The following is a 17,534-nucleotide window of genomic DNA, read 5'->3' on the forward strand; positions in this document are numbered from 1 at the left end:
CATGTTGTTAGAGATGCCTACTAGATACATTTTATAACATAATAAATACATGGTAGAAAAGAAATGAAGAATGACTCAGATAGACAGTTTCTCTGTATGATCCACTGGTTCTCCAGAAAGCGCAGAAGTACACTGGACCAACGGGGACCTCTCATGGCCCCTGTAGACAAATGTTTGTGCACACCTTTTTTTCCCATCGTTTTCTTTATTTAACATTGTGAACATGGTGGACTACATTCTTTTTTCTAAGTTTTAAAGATTCAGTTAATTTGGAGAAACAACTGATGGGTTCATTGTTGGAGGTTGATGAATAACCTTAGCAGAGACTATAGTAACAAGCCCTTGGTCACAGACAAACGAGAGTGGCTCCACCCAGGATGGGAGCATTGCAGACACTCTTCCTTGGGCTGGCTAGCTTGTGCCTTTCCCCCCTTAACTGTACATATCAGTAATTCAGCTATATTATGGTTTAAATCAGATTTTGCTCCTCTTCTCAGAAAGTACAATTGCTTGTTAGTTGATAGGTTGTGATGAAAAGGAGTCTACTCCTTGGGCTTGATACTTAGCTCCATTACTCACTGGATGTGTGACTGCCTCAATTTACTCTAAAATAAGGATTGGAATAGGACCTACTACTACTGTAAGGTACTATTGTTATGAAGATTAAATGAATTGATATGTATAAAACCTTCAGAATAACAACTGGACATAAAGAAAGCATTCAAGAAATGTTAGCTACTAGCTTTCTTCTCTGACAATCGGTTTTGTCAGTTGGTTCCCACTAAGTTGTGGACTTTTTTGGACCAGGACCAGATATCTTGTCTTTTGATTTTCATTCACTCCCACACCATGCTAGGGCTTTGTCCAGCGTCTGGCATGAATGGTAGCACAAAATGAGAGTTAAAAATATGCTTTTGAATTAAATAATTTCTTCCCTTACGGATAAAGATAAGAATCTCAAGATCTTAGCCTGAAGACTAATGTCCATCTCTCTGCCCCCACCTGTCCCCGCCTTAAAAAAAAGCAGGCCACTGTCTCCAGTTTACACCCTCACTCACAGTTCCATTCACCTTCCCCTTTCCTAATCAGAGGGATCTTGGGGTGGGGCTTCAAGGAACCTCTAGGAGTTTGAAGGGGAGGGAGCCTGGAACCATAGACTAGCTGTGACAAGTCAGGGGTGGGATTTGGTAGTTCATAAAAGGAGGTACCAGACCAGGAATGGGGGATGGGAGTGATGGTGGAGTGGGCTAGTTCAGGATGAACCAGAAATGAGACGTTGAGGAAAGCCAGAAAGGACCAGTTGGCGGGGGGGGATGGGTGGGTGACTACTAGAATCATGTGGAGGGTCGCTTGTGAGGGCACAGAAGCAAAGGCAGGTGATTGGACGAGAAGGAGAGTCCTAGTTGCCAAGGCAGCGACTAGAGGAGAAGGTCTTCAGTTGAGGAGAAGGTCTGGACTAGAGAAGGACGGAGCTCCAGCTCCGTGTGTTCTCCAGTAGAGTCTGTGGACTGACCCCCAGATATCCCTGCTGAAGTGTCACCCGGGAAAGGCTTAAGCCTTCCCTGGCGCCACCCCTCTGCGCTTGGCTACCCACACGCCCCCTGAGCCCCACCTCCTACGCGCCCACAGACGCCCGCCGCAGCCTACTTCACCGGCTCACCCAGGTGACCACAACATGGCTGTGGCGCAGGTGCTGGTCTTCTGGATGTTCATGGTGCTCTTCTGGCTGTTCGTGCTGCGGCCGAACTGGCGAGTGCCGGGCCAACCGGACCCGAACACAGGCCAGCGCTGGTCGAAACACAAACTCTGTGCAGACGACAAATGCAGCAGTGAGTGCGCAGGCGGGTGGGCAGCCCAGGGTCTCCACTGTGGCTCTTTGGGGCCGCATGGGGCTCCGATCTCCCGGTCCCCAGCCCCGAGGGCTGGGTGAGGAGGGTCGCAGGATGACGGGTGGGGAGCAGGAGTGACAGAGCCTCGGGACTCTGCGTGTGTCCCCTCTGGCTCTGCTGGCGCCCCAGCCAGCCCGCTCGGGTTGTGGGGGGCTTCGACTCCCACTTGTTGCCAGCGTTTTATTTTTCTCTACTGACTGAGGCGGGGGTTGGGAAACACTATTCCCCAGGGACAGCTCTCAGTTTATTCCCTTCCAGGATTCGCCTAGGATCTCAGTGGGTGATGGGGTTGTGCCCACGCTGTAGCAGAGCGCTTTTCTGCCCCCTCTACAGGGACCTGGGCCGGTGCAGTATCAGGGCAGATGCTCTCCAGGGCTCGGTGGCCCTAATTCCCGCCGCAGGTTGATGGTGGGGCTCCTTGGGAAAGGCTCACTGGCCCCTTTGTCCTTTTGCTGCACTGGGGATTGGCCTGGTTTTGCCTTTTAACAGGGACTAGAGTTTAGGCTTGGGAAGAGCACCGAGTCCAGGCACGCAATGTGTTCCTAGGTCTCGGCCCCGACTCTGCTTCAATCCTGTCATTTCTGTGCATAGAAGCCTCCCTTCATATTTGAGGTAGGGTAGCAGGTGGGCCAATAATCTTTTGCTTTTGAAAGAGGCCAAGGATCTGCACCAGCCACCTGGGAACTGCAGCCTCTTCTGTGCGCAGGAAGCGGACAGAATTCCTGGATTGGAGGTGGGCAGTGGGGAGGATGTAGCCATTCAGATTCAGATGAAGAGGTTTGTTGCAATAACAATAAAAAATACTCCAAGATTTTTATAAGCCAATTCAGTTTTAGACTCAGTCACTAGTATTGTTGGAACCTCTTTCCTCTATATATTTACTGGCCCAGAATACTTATTATGGACTCCCGCTTGGTTTCTAGTAACCTTGCAACTTGATGACCGTGTTGTCCATAAATTGTAAGCAGTACATATTTTAAAATATTCATGCTAAAAAGGCCAAGAAGTTTACCATTGAGCTCTTTATGTCTAAATTGGTGTTACCAAAACCAAATTTTGTAATTTGAATTGTTTGTTCCACTCCAATAAAGAAAAAAGATGTCTCCAATATATGTTAAGAAGTTCCTAGAGGTAACCCTAAGGCTGGAATAAATAAACACTCAGAGAAGCAAAGCAGCTGCCATGATATTTTCTTTCATTTTTGCTATTCTTTGCTATTGAGCGCTATCCTACGTGGGATACCTGGACAATCTCATCACTGATGCTTTGTCAGTACTAAGACATGGTGTTGGTTAGGTTCAGTGGGGTAACATAACTTGAGAAATGGCCTGTGTCCAAACAGATGTGACCAAAAACAACAGGTGGGTCTGTGTTGCGTTGTAGGAAGTAGTGAGGTGTGTATGTAAGGTGTCCTTGTGTGCCTTCCAAATAAGTGCTCCAAAAAAAAAAAGAACTAAATAGGTGCTCCATAGTATGCATTATGTTGTCACCTAATATATTACTGATTTATAAATCCTCTATGACCTAAGGGGGAACAAGAGAAACATTGCCATTTCCACTTGTGATGAGAATTCCCCACCTTAAAGTGTCTCTCACCTTCAACTTGGCCTCTTAATTACATATGAATTAGGATGCTGACAGTTCTGAAAATAGTCCTATTTTAGCTTCAAAAAAACAAGTTACCCTCTCCAAATCTGTGTTTGTTCCTCAGACATATATTTTTATAAAACAAACATTCTCGTGTATTTTACTGCTAATTGGCTTTTAGAAAAAGTGTTATTTCCATTTCTTTGTGCTTTTTACATACATCTATTGTCCATTTCATCTTAAATCAGAAACTGTCTATTTGGTCAACCAAAAGAAAAATGTTGCTTCTACCAGTTTCTAGATCAATTGTGATCCTAGTCCTGCATTTTAAGCATGAAGGTATTGCCTGACCTTTTCTCGTGGTTAAACTTGTTCCTTGTCAGATAGGATACCCACTTTTGATTTTGTTTATTAAAAAAATACGAATGAGGATGTTTTGAAACAATCTTAATGTTGGATATAGTCAACAATATTTGCTCAGAGAAAATATATTTCCTGGTTATTTACCCAGATCCTGAACCCAGAGACAGCAACTCTGCTGCAAATGAAATTGACAGTGTTTACGGCTGCATGATAGTACTTGCAGCCACTTAAAGGTAATGTCTTTTAGCAGTTAGTTCAAGTTAATTAACCCCTTGGGGGTTCCTGGATATTCTAACCTCTTCCCTATTACCTCTGCATGAAGCCATACTTAAGCCTGTCCATGTCTACACTTGGATTTACATATTTGCAAAATGAAGCTTTCTATGATTATGAAACAGAAAAAAATTGAGGAGGCCTGCAAGAACCAAGAGTTTCACTGAAACCAGCTATGGTTGGTGGTAGCCACTTTGCTTTTTATTTCTCAGCACAGAGAAAAATAGAGAAGCTTCCTTTTCCCTCGTCTAATTGCAGGGAATATTGTATTTTATAGCAATAAAATCTCTAAGGATTTTAGATACTTTGAGCAGGTGAATTAAAAGTGATTCCAGAGAGTACTGGAAAAACTTGATTTTTGTTCATAGTGGGATTCATATTTCCTGATGAGTCAATATGGACTGTGAAAAATCAAATCCTAATGTTTGTTTTTTTCTTTTTTCAATGTTTATATACAGTGTTAATGTATCGAGGTGAAGCTGTTGAAGATTTCACAGGACCAGATTGTCGTTTTGTAAATTTTAAAAAAGGTGACCCTGTATTTGTCTACTATAAACTTGCAGAGGTATCACCAGAACTTTGGGCCGGAAGTGTAAGTAAAAGTTTGACAGGTGTTATATTCTTAATTTTGATGGGTAGCAGTGTAGATTTAAATGACTGATTTCTTGGGGTCTTTGTAGAGTTAACCTGACCTCTTTGCCAGGCCCTGTGCTCCTAACACACCTAAGGCCTGGCACAGCATAGAAAGTCAGGAGACTTTCTGAAACAGAACTGAACTGGTTGTGGTTGCTACCTCTCACATCAAGTTCCAGAAGGCTCTACACATCATAAAGGTCGTCATGGTGAAAACATGACAATTCTTAGCTTTGCTGTTTCAAAAGGGAAGGATTCATGGACATTAGAGTTAATCCTGTAAATTAAGTCTGAGATAGTAACTCAGGCATGCATATTTAAAGTTGATTTTTTGTGTATTTTACCTAATCAATTGTGCTGTTTTTACTCTAAAAAAGCAGAATATTATGTCCATTGTGTGCTTTTTTTCCCCCCTTTTTTTCTTTTTTGCAACTTCTGGGTCATCCATTTCCTGCTTTTCCTATATTCTATGCCTGAAGGTTCCCCCAGGGGTTCTACTTCCAGCCAGTTGTCTGGATCTTCTGATGAAAGACATGACATTGTTTATATCATGCTTTGATATTTTAAATGGGGAGATTCACTAGGAGTGTCCTCCTAGTGGCTTATGAGTATTGTCCTTTTCATTTAAAAAAAATGTGATATGTGCATTGTTTACGTAAAATAGTAGCAAGGGTCTTTGATGACTGTAGGAATGTTCCAGTTTAGAGACATTCCGGGTTGCATCCTTGAAAGTTCTCACCCTAAATAAAACACCACACAGCAGAAAATGAGACAGAAAATAAGAGTAATCCCTATGGAAAACTAGTTTCATTTTGTTGCCATTTCTGACTCTTAGGGAATGATCTTGAAACATGGTGCCTCTAGGTACAAACTTTATATTTAGACAGAGTCCCAGTTGCAGTACTCCATATAAAGAACCATCTATTGTTTCTTTCAAGTATACCAAATAGGATTGGTAACCTTTAAACTTGGAACTGTTTTTCCATGTACCTAAGTGGCATTTTTCATGTAGTAGTCGTCTTTCTTTCCTTCTTTGAGCTTTTGGATAAATGGGCTTGATTTGCATTTTCTCCTCTCACATTCTAGCCTGTTAACTCTGTTCATCCCTAGGACTCTTGCCATTCTGGGTGGCAGCACTCATCCTGTCTTCCTGAGGAGCCCTGCTTTCAGCACCTGACCAGAAAGGATCTTTGCTGACTGATGAGTGTTTGGGTGGCACCTTGTTTGCATTGCTCCTCTGGCATTCATTTGTCCTCTTTGCCTTCAGTTAGGTTGTGTTTCATCTTAGCTCCCTATAAAATGAAAAACTCAGTTAGGAAAGGACCCCTGTCTAATCCATCTTCCTTTTGAATATTTCCTTTCAGGGCAGTGGCACTTAAGTACATTTGTTCTGATAGTAGCTTATGCAGAATTTGTTCTCTTGTGGCAGTTCTTGGCTCCCCACCCACAAATCAAATCAACAGCACCTTAGCAGGGATGATGTATGGAAGCAAAATTAGATATAAAAATTATTTCCAGTCATGAGCCTCCATGATTCTGCATCATTTTTTTCATATCACAAGAAATGGGATACCACCCAGTGTGTAATTATGGAGCTTTATATAATCTATGGTCTCATTTGACACAGATTAAGAAGAGATAAATGTGTTCCCTTTCTCCATACATCTCTGGTTTCTTTCCCTTTTCCAAATTTAACCTTAATAGAATTTTCATCAGAAGGGAAAAGTGTATTTCCCCTCAGACTCGCCTCTCATGTCATAAGTGTTATACTTAAGAAATTAAAAACTCTTTAGTTTTCAAAATGATTCTCCTTTTGAGTTTTCAGTTTTCATTCTGCAATGTTGTTGGTTTTCTAGAGTCTCAGACTTTATCTGCAGTGATGAAACTTTTAATTGCTCCGTCTTATCTAATCTTCATGGCAGTATTCTACCACTAATACTGGCTCTCAGATGGTTTCTAGATATAACAAGAACATTCATGAATGGGGATATTTTAGAGGTAGTGATAAGATGCCTTTTTAATTTTCTTTTTTGTGCATTTGATTTGCCTATCAGTTTCCTTTAATTATTGGCAAGAATCTTCTGTTCCTTTTAGTCAGTAGTTAGTAATAGGAGTGTCTTTCTCAAGGGGAACTTTATATACCTTTTGTACACTTTATGTAACTTCATATATTTTAACTGTTGGTGCTGAAAATAAATGGGGTTCTTTTCTGCAGAGGATTTATTTTGGGTGAAACTGAAGTTTGATATGTGGTTTCATATGCATTATATTGTAATTTTATTTTCTCCCCTGCTGAGGGCCATTAGGAATGAAGCTTCAAAATTTCTTTGCTAGCGTACCCCATGTTAAATGGATTTCACTGTTGACATTGCATGTAAGGTGACCTTGCTCAAGGACCAAGGCGGATCCGGGTTTAGAGCTGATCAGGTTTGAAGAAGTATCCCACTCCTTAGGGTGTTCCCGGTTTAAGACAAAAGGAGTTTTAGGGAAGTTGGAGGTTGAAGATTATTGCTGCTGGGAGTAGGGCGTGCCTGCAGCCTGAGTTCCCGCTGAGTTCTCCTGGAGAAAAAGTTTTTAGGAGGTGAATTGTTCGGGAGATTGGATTGCCCCCGAACATGTGTGGAGGCGGTGTGAGTCGGGAATAAAGAATTTCTGTTTGAATCTACAAGGCTGTGAGTGCCTCCTGATTCTGGGCCCAGCCAAGACTGCAGAATTAATTATCTCCCCCCTTCTGATTAATTAAACAACAAGCAATGTGGCTAAAGGACCGTGCCTGGTAGGTTGTCCAATTCAACATATGGTTCTTACCCGTCATGGGAGAACTGACCTTTAGACGTCAGTTTCCTGTCTTGGGTTGAATCCACTGCAACCAGATCAACCCGTCACTGACTACCGGTCCAGCATTCAGCCATGCTGTGGATAGGCCTAAGAACCAGTGTGGGTGGGTGAGGTTCTTGCCTCACCTCTGTTGGCCCCCAAATTTAACCTTGGTGCCAGTGGGGAGGTGAGGTTCTTGCCTCACCTCTGTTGGCCCCCAAATTTTAGACCATCACTAGTAGAAGGGAGGAGGATACAGAAATGCCACGACACCAAGCCAATTGACGGCTCCTTTGGAAAAATTGTGTCACTGGTGACACCATCAGCAAAGATGCCAGCATTACCACAATTAACATGGGGTGCGCTGGCAAGGAAATTGCATCACTAGTGACACCATCAGCAAGGATATGCCAGCAGTACCACAATTCGCTGCACCAGACGATAGTTCACAATGCATGCAACACATATATAGTTCAAGCAAGTTCTGCAAGCAGTTCAAATCGGAGGAGTCTATCAATATGTTCATTTCCTCCCAAAGTAAATCAAGTCCTTGATTGAGCATTACTTGTTGAGTTATATTCATTGATGCATCAGTTTATACAGTTTACTGTGATAGCTGTAGTTTGGTTTTCTTAGTCTTCACTGGCACTGGGATGGAGATGGGAATTCTGGCAATGATGTTAAAGAGACATTATCCTGAACAGAATTATTAAATATAATGAAAAGGAAAAGTGAAAGTAAACAAACAGATCTGTTAATCACCTTTAAAAACAATAGTAAGCAAACAGATCTGTTAACCACCTTTGAAAACAATCATTAACAGCTGTTTACCTAATTTAGATTAAACCACTTAAATCACGTGAATAAAAAAAAAAGAAAATTCGGATCCATTTTTTCATGAGCGCTCCTCATATAAAAATATGGACATACACACATACTGACATGCAACACAAAACAGTGCACTCATAACATACAACACGTAAGACAATAATAACAGCCTTGTAGCTTTACCTAGGTAAAATCTCCATTGCAATGTTTAGAAACTCCACAGTCAAAAAACACAGTCAAAAAACAAAGCTGATCAGAAAAACATTAACCTAGGTTTGTATGAGCTCAAAAAATAAAATAGAACTTTATGATGTGGGAAAAATGCAATAATAAAATAGATATTGAAAAAAGGCACCGTGGTTAATCACTGTCGCAGATGTAAGAATAGCCAAGCTGGAGCTCTGGATATCAGCTGTTATGGATTTGAGTCAAATTATCTTCTTTTTGGTCTGTAGAAATTGTTTTAGTTAGTGTCTCTGGAATCTAAATCGGCTGCTGTTCTCCCTGTGGAAACACAAAAACAGAACCCCGACTCCAGACAAACACTGGATCAGGAGCTTTCCAATGTCCTGTTAGAATATCTTTCCAAAGTACCTTAGGCTTATGTACATTTTTTGGATACATATGTCTTTCCGCAGCATTAAGTCCTGATGAATCCAAATTTAAAAAGTTTAGAGTAAAAAAAGGGTTATTTTAAGTTTATCTTTGGGGGATATATACCCCTTTAAGATCCTTTTAAATTTAAGTCTTTCAAAAGCATTTTGCCTTAGTTTTTAGAATTACTTTAGACCTTTTAATTTTTAGATGTGGTTTGAAACCATAGTTGTCTTAGCCCTTTGTATTTTCTATCTGAAATACCTTTACTTGACATTTTTAACTATTTTCTATCTTATTTCTATCTTCTAGTTTTCTTCTAAGGTTTTTATATTTACCCTTAGTTGCTTTCTTCTCTCCTAGTTTTCTTTCGTTTCCTATTTTGTGGGTATAAAATTCTTGTCTTTCTACATCTTTTTATCTTCCTATATCTTTATCTTTCTACATCTTCTCTCTTTTTTTTTTACCTTTTTGTACTTCTGTTTTTGAAGTTTTCCACTTCAAATTTTTAATCTTCTTTATCTAATCTTTTATCTTATTATCTTCCCATTTTCATGGGTTATATTTTTTTTTACTCCATCATGAAGGCATCTTAACCACCTTCAATTTAACCTTTTAAAGCTTTTTGCAATGTACTTAGACATTTTACAACTTTTTACTTTACCAAACAAAGATTATCTCATCTCCCTCTTTTTAGTTTAATAAGTACATTTTAATAGTTTGATGAGTAAAGCAATCTTTTTTCTCGCCATGAAGGTATCTCAACAACCTTCAATTTAACCTTTTAAAGCATTTCATTTATCATCTATACTGTACTTTTAAATGTACTTTTTCACCACCTACAGCTTCACTCTTTTAAACGAGGCTTAGATTTTGTTTAAATCGCTTAATATTAGTTTACATGGCTGCCCTTTAACCAAAGGCTCTTTTTTACTCCATTAGGAAGCTTTGTCTGCCATGTACAAATACCTTTTTTTTCTTTCTACCTTTCTCAAGCTTTTAAATTAAATCTAGTTTCCTCAAAATCTTTTTAAATGGCATTTTACAACTTTTCACTTTACCACACAGAGATTATCTCAACTAGAAACATTTCTTTTTCCTTTAACCTTTTATATTAAAATATATTTCCACATCTTGAATCTTTTTATATCTCTTTTTTAACCATTAACCCTTTTTATAAATTCACATTCTAAAACAACCCTTATAAAATTACTCCACTTTAATAAGATGAAATACTTTCATGTTTTTTAAGGTACTGTTATACTGTAATTGAAACCCAGCTGAAACTTCTTATACTCTCTGTATATAAATTACACATGATAGAATCTTAACACTTAGTAACCTTGTTTCAGCAAAGACACAGACCAAAGGAATATTAAACATTTTTCCATTTGCCAATTTATGAAAACACACATAATGTTTAAATATATTACCTTATGGAACTTAATAAGTAAAGAGTACTTGATTTCATATTTAGTGGTTGATATTTTAACATTTTAGCTTTGTAAATGAATTAGCTGTCTGTAAAAACCAAGACAAGTATAGTGAACAGAACTAGCCATCTCTTACTTGTTGAAGAAAAATCCTTCTACAGGATACCATAATGGTCCCATTGATACACTTAATAACTCATCTTTATAAAGCCATGGGCTACATTTTTGTATTGTATCAACATATGCCATAGTTTTTCTTGGTCTTACTGGGGTACCTCCTTCCTCTAACAATTTTTCTTCCTCGGAGGCGAACAACTTCAAACCTTGAGTCAACCATTTTCCTTAGTTTGCCTGAGAAAGTTCTAGGAACAGGCCACTTGAAATGAAAAAAAAAATAAATCAAAACAAGAACACATTGTTTTTTGAAATGGTCACCCATTTTTTTGCTCTCCTTCAGGAGCAAGCAAATTCACTTACCCCCAAGCTTCAGACATCCCACGTACGGGCCACCATAATGCCGCAGTCTTGGCTGGGCACAGAATCAGGAGGCACTCACAGCCTTGTAGATTGAAACAGCAATTCTTTATTCCCGACTCACACCACCTCCACACAGGTTCAGGGGCAATCCAATCTCCCGAACAATTCACCTCCTAAAAACTTTTTCTCCAGGAGAACTCAGCGGGAACTCAGGCTGCAGGCACGCCCTACTCCCAGCAGCAATAATCTTCAACCTCCAACTTCCCTAAAACTCCTTTTGTCTTAAACCGGGAACACCCTAAGGAGTGGGATACTTCCTCAAACCTGATCAGCTCTAAACCCGGATCTGCCTTGGTCCTTGAGCAAAGTCACCTTACATGCAATGTCAACAGATAAATCCATTTAACATGGGGTACGCTGGCAAGGAAATTTTGAAGCTTCATTCCTACTTGACAATGGCCCTCAGCACTCCCCAAGTGCTTGTAAAAGTAGATTTGGACAAAGCTAGGAAAGCATATACTATCAATACATCTGCTATAGTGGTAATACATTTTAGAGATTTTTGTATTGTTTTTACTTATTAATTTTTATGACTGTTGTGTATTGGTTAAGAAAGACATAAATATTGGTTTATGAGCAATGCTTCAAAATGTACAGGTAAATTCTTGCTAGAGGTTATTTGGAATTGCATTTATAACCAGCTTTGATTTACATAGTTTTAAACATATAGTATCCAATAATCTTCTATGCAGATCTTTTATTTACTTCAGAAGTCTTAACTTTATATGCTCTGTGTTGAGAATTAAGCTAAATGTAAAAAAGAAAACTTCAGTGGTTGGAAATGTTGCTTTAATAGTTCTGTACTTAATTTTTATTTGAAATAATAATCTCAGTGTAATTGTTATAGCAACTTTCTTTCTTGGTTATACCTTATATCTATCTATTATGTGTATATTTCCTGCCACTTCTGTATTCCTTGTACAGAATGTATCTGATATTTGTCTCTTTTGCACTATAGGTTGGCCATATGTTTGGATACTTTCCAAAAGATTTCATCAAGGTAGTTCGTGAACATACTAAAGAAGAGCTACAAATTCCAACAGATGTAAGTTATGGATTTCTTTTTTGTTCTCAATTGTAAACTGGCTTATAAATCCATCAGTTATATTCAGTTAACTGCTTCTGAATGTTTTATAATGTGTTTGGGGGGCAATCTAACATTTGTGTGTCAGATTTTCATTTGAAATCAGACTACCTGTAAAAAAAAAGTTTAAAGGCATTCTAGGGTGATTATATTATAATCTGAGAGTTGTCTAATATATTGAAACAGATATTCTAAGAGGCAAATAATTTCATTTTACAGGCAAAACTCATTGGATAGTTATTAGACATTTTAAGTATATTTAGGTTAAATTAATAAACTCTAACTTTTATACTAGGCTAGAAATATGTACTTACAAAGGTTTTCTTATTCTTAGTCATATACGGGATCATAGTCATGTTATAGATTTGGAAAAGGGGACCTGAGCGTTTCAGGTGATGTTCAGTCTCAGATCTTTTAAGGCCCCAACTGCTTCCTTTATACAACATTCCTGTATGGTGCTCTGACTTAAATTGATTTTGTGACTGAAAGGATTTCGTGTTCTAGAATTCTCACTTCAGCTGATTATTTTCTAGAGTTTTAAATTGTATAGTAATTGATGCCCACCAACACTGAAACATCTTTGGGCAGCTCTTTGTAGTGGCTGTAGAATATGCAAACTGCTAGGCTAGGACAGTTCTTAGATTAGATGGACTGAATGGATAAAGTCATCCTGTTTGTTGTTGCTGTTCCTAAAATTTCTTTATAATCTCAGGGGCCATAAAATCACTTCTGTTGCTTGTTGGACTTCATTGTTGGTAAAGAGAGTTCTTAGGATTTAAGCTGTGACAGCAGTTCACTGATTACAGAGAACTCATTTGTTTTGAACTCTGCCTTCTCATTGTATTTCCCATTACATGCATCCCTCATGGCTTAGAAATGCATGTGATGAGGAGAGGAAATCACTCATCCCTACTACATTGAACTGCCTCCCCCACCCCCGGAACCCCCGCAGAATATTATGAAGATTTAATTAGGAATGGAAATTTTTTAAAAACATGTCCATTCATACTATGGCTCCTTTTATATCAATTTGCTTACTAGTAGCAAGAAGGAAGACTAGATAATATACACATAATCCTGAGAGAGATCTTAGTGACTGTGAAACCCTGATGAAGAGAAAGGTGTATACCTTGTTGAATTTTGTTTTCAGTTTGTTCTTGTGGTAATAATAATGTGAGGAGCCTCCTTAATATCATTCTTTATTCCATTCAATGTACTTGTATCTCAGTAAGATACTTTAAAACTGATTCATTTTTCTCAATGCTGCAGGATCTTCCAGCTTCTCCTGAGCAAATGATTAAGAGTTAAATTTCTGAAACATAGGTGTAGATATTAAGAGCTGGAGGATCCTATAAGTGATACCTTGCCTTTCCCTACTTATGTTCAGAGCAAATTGAGAGAGACCCAAGAGTCAGGCAGTTGGAGACCAAATTGTCACCATTTTTACTCATTATGCTTTTTAAAGAATATGACCCATGTTAAAAAAAGAAAGAAAGAATAGACTTTCTAACACCGTAGACTAGAAAAAGACAGATTTACTCAGCCATAGATGGAGTTAGGCAGTGGGGGTTGGAGGAGGGTAATCTGGTTGACCTCAAAGATTCTTTAGAACCAATCCTGAATTTGGGAGCGTGGATGAGTTTGCTTTTGTGATACTTTGTTATTGACACATTAATGGTTTTCTTTTCCTTACAGGAGACAGATTTTGTTTGTTTTGATGTTGGAGGAGATGATTTTGATAATTATAACGTAGAAGAACTTCTAGGATTTTGGGAATTGTATGATTCTGCAAATGAAGATTCTGAGAAAGCTATAGAAAAAGTGGGACAATTTCCTGAAGTCTCCCAGGATGTTGAACCTGAACCTAAACCAGTAGTAGCAAACTCACAACAAATTGAAAGTGCATTCTCAGAAAACACTGTGGATCTTGAGGAACAATTTTTGGCTCAGAAGAACCATCCTCATGCAGATAGTCAAACAGATAATGCTCAGGGTGAACAAACTTCACTTGAACTTTTTGAAGAAATACTACCAGATAAATTGAAAGTGCCAGAAAGTGAAAATAACAAAACCAGCAACATTTCTCAGGTCTCAAACGAACAGGAGAAGACTGATGCTTATAAACTTTTGAAAAAAGAAATCAATCCTTATCTAGAAACCAAAGAAAACAAACAAGAAATGAATATAATTTGGAAGATTTTAAAGAAAACTGAAACCACAGCCAAAAGGGTAGACATTTCTCAGGTCTCAAACGAACAGGAGAAGACTGATGCTTATAAACTTTTGAAAAAAGAAATCAATCCTTATCTAGAAACCAAAGAAAACAAACAAGAAATGAGTATAATTTGGAAGATTTTAAAGAAAACTGAAACCACAGCCAAAAGGGTAGACATGATGGACAAGGAACGAGGTGATATGGAAATGGGAAAGGAGGAAAGTCCTCTGGCAGATGAGGCTTCTTTATAAATTTGACTGTATAGTTCAGTCATCCTTTAAATGGGATGAAAACAATTAACCCTCCCGTATCCTTGCCCAGTTGTTCTCATGGGCTCATGCCAGGACATGGAGGGCAGTGTTGACGTATCTGGAACTGTGTGCTGAGGGGGAGTGCTGATCATTGGGCTTAAGTGGGGGTAGATAGTGTCATCCATCTGGCTCAATGCATTCTTCTCCCTTGTAGAGATGCAGCCATCCCATGAAGATGATTTTCCTAAAGAGAACACAAATCGTCTTAATAGAAATCTTCATGAAGAGCCAAACCTCCTGCGTCATCATTTTAATATGAACCATCCTGAAGAGCCCAGCCTCTTGAATCAACCTGTGACTGAGGACATGGGTGTTTCAGAAGTGTCTCAGATCCCAAATACTGAGAAAGTAGACCCAGGTAAAGCTTGCCAATTTTTCTCTACAAAGTAGAGGCATTACCATAATAAAGGCTTTCAAGGATATTTGTTGCCAAAGGTACGAAATAGAGCAGAGAGTGATATAGGTACATGTGAGTTCAAAAAAAAAAAATATCTTAAGTGAGAGAAAAGCAAGAATAAAGATGACTAGAAATCAAAAATAGGCCAGAGACTGTAACTCACCTAAAAGCAAATGTTTAGGTATGACTAGCTTGTGTAAACCATTTACAACTAAAATATTTTTCTTCAAAGGCCTTATGCTCTAAAACTGTAGTTTTCAACCAGACCAACAGCACCAGAAACTCTAGGGGTGGGACCCACAATCTGTGTTTAGCAGGCCTTCCAGGAAAGTCTGGCCTAGTACAAGTTAGCTTGAATAATCACTGTTCATAGTCTCATAAATTCTGTGTTTTTCTTCCCTTTTCTTCTAAATGGAATATAATATAGCTCAAGTCCTGTTTTGACTTGCTTCCTGGACATGGTAATTAAACTTTTTCAAATGCAGTCAATGGTCCAGATCTTTATACTATATACTTACAGCAAACAGTACAGAACTGCAATCGATTTTAGATTGACACTTACGAATACTTCATCATAGTGCACAGTATCCAGTGGGAGATGAGAAACAATTTTTCAAAAAAATCCCCAATAATGGCATCAACAGCATTCTACTTTTGTGTTGCTCACTCTCATTTTATCAGTAAATTAGATGATGACTAATTGTTTATTTTAATCCATCCAGTATGGTGCTATGAAGCCATAATTACTGTATTTTGTGTTTTTAAAGGTTCTGGTCTGTAAGCATAGCTATAAGCATTATCCTGCACCAGTGCAGGGCTTGGCAGCACTGATCTGAACCTCCCCCCCCACCATCTGCACACACAGAGTGTAGGAGAACTCATAGCAAGGGGGGATTCAGTTAATTTGAGAAGGAATAACATATGAGTTCTCCCATTTTCCAGAAGACATTGCATCCATATATGAACACTACTGACTTCTGAACTGTCTTTAACTCTATAAGGTTATGAAAATGAATCACGCACCATTACAATTTGTTATTTTCATGATCCAAAACTTTCAAGAATAGGGAAAACTTGACTTACAAAATTAAGAATGAATTATTTCCCTGGCCTTTTAAGTTCCACCACAAAATGATGTCAATGACCTTTAATAGGTAAAATCTTCCCTAATGTCATTTAATGTGTCTCAGGTGCTGAGATGCTGAGCCAATGGGGCAGACTTCACCAGCAGTCAAATTCATAGACCAATAGTGAATGGAGGGCCTGGGGTTGTAGCTCAGTGGTAGAGCGCTTGTCTAACATATGAGGCACTGAGTTTGATTCTCAGCACTGCATACAAATAAATAAAATAAAGGTCCATCAAAAACTAAAAAAAAAAAAATTAGGCAAAAGCTTAAAAAAAATAGTAGTGAATAGAATCTCAGGGTTGAGAAAGACCTTAGAGGCAACTGGTCCAACTTCTTAATAACTGCATGCTGGACTCCTGCTGTTTAATCAAACATACCCCAGGCTCATGTAACTCATACTGAAATTCCACCCCTACAAGCTCTCAAGTCTAACTGGAATTCTACCTCATTCACAGAGCCTCAATGCAGGTCTGTACCCAATTCCCTTTAGTCTCTCTTGGTACTACTGTGTTCTTTTTAAATAGTTGTCATCTGTCCATTCAATAAATAATTGTTGAGTATCTCTGCCAGGTGCCAGATACTGTGTTAAGCCTTGGCCCATTCCACCTGCAAATCTGCAAACCAAGACTCCCTCTCTTTCAGCTTTCCTAAAATTTTAAACACAAAGTTTCACCAGCACTAAATCCATGTTTTTTGAATGTGACCCTGTCTATATATCTCTGGTTTTAAAAATTTTCCTTGAGTAAATATTGTTCTGGTAGCAGTTGTATGGCCATGGAAGTAGTGGAGAGTAGACTGGAGATTGTTCATTTTATAATTGAAGGGTTTGACAGCTCTAATTAGGATTTTGAAGTTTTCTTCTCTGTTGTGTTAATTGTCTTTAGGAGAGCCACATATTCCAGGCACTGTGACTCATATATTTAGTGAAACACTCGATGAATATTGAAACTGAAGAGAGACAATTCTTATTCTATAGCATAAAATAAAATAGCAATTTCCCCTTTCAATTTTAGAGCTACTTATAACAGAAGGTACTCCTGTTGATGCTGCTGATACAGAAAACCAACTAGAGATAAAGGTCGAAGAGCCAGCAGATGCCACCCTTTTGGACAACATACTTTTCTTGTTATATTCATTCTTGCTTTATTTGTCTAAGATGGTAAGTTTGACATAGTTTCTTCAATTAGAATGTTGATTATTTATTAGTTTTTAAGTGGCTTCTGGTCATGAAGTGAAAAACTTAAAATGTCTTTATGAAAATGACTCTTGACCCTTTGAATAGATAGCTCCTGAAACAAAAGCCATAGGGGTGTGGCTTTAATGGCTACTTGGTTTAGCACATGAGGAAGATTTGCTGTTTACCAAGGCTGGACATTTGCACACCTGTAAAAACTTGGTTCTTCCCCTTAGAACCTTTCATTCTGGCAGGGAGATAACAGCATTCAC

The 17,534-nt window shown here is 38.7% G+C and overlaps 1 pseudogene; it reads left to right on the top strand.

The window, feature by feature from the left end:
• LOC144374374 (transport and Golgi organization protein 1 homolog) overlaps nucleotides 1–17,534 on the top strand; it is a 142,852-nt pseudogene that overhangs the window by 90,447 nt on the left and 34,871 nt on the right.

This window comes from Ictidomys tridecemlineatus, unplaced genomic scaffold, assembly GCF_052094955.1.
Source record: "Ictidomys tridecemlineatus isolate mIctTri1 unplaced genomic scaffold, mIctTri1.hap1 Scaffold_666, whole genome shotgun sequence".
Lineage (NCBI taxonomy): Eukaryota > Metazoa > Chordata > Mammalia > Rodentia > Sciuridae > Ictidomys > Ictidomys tridecemlineatus.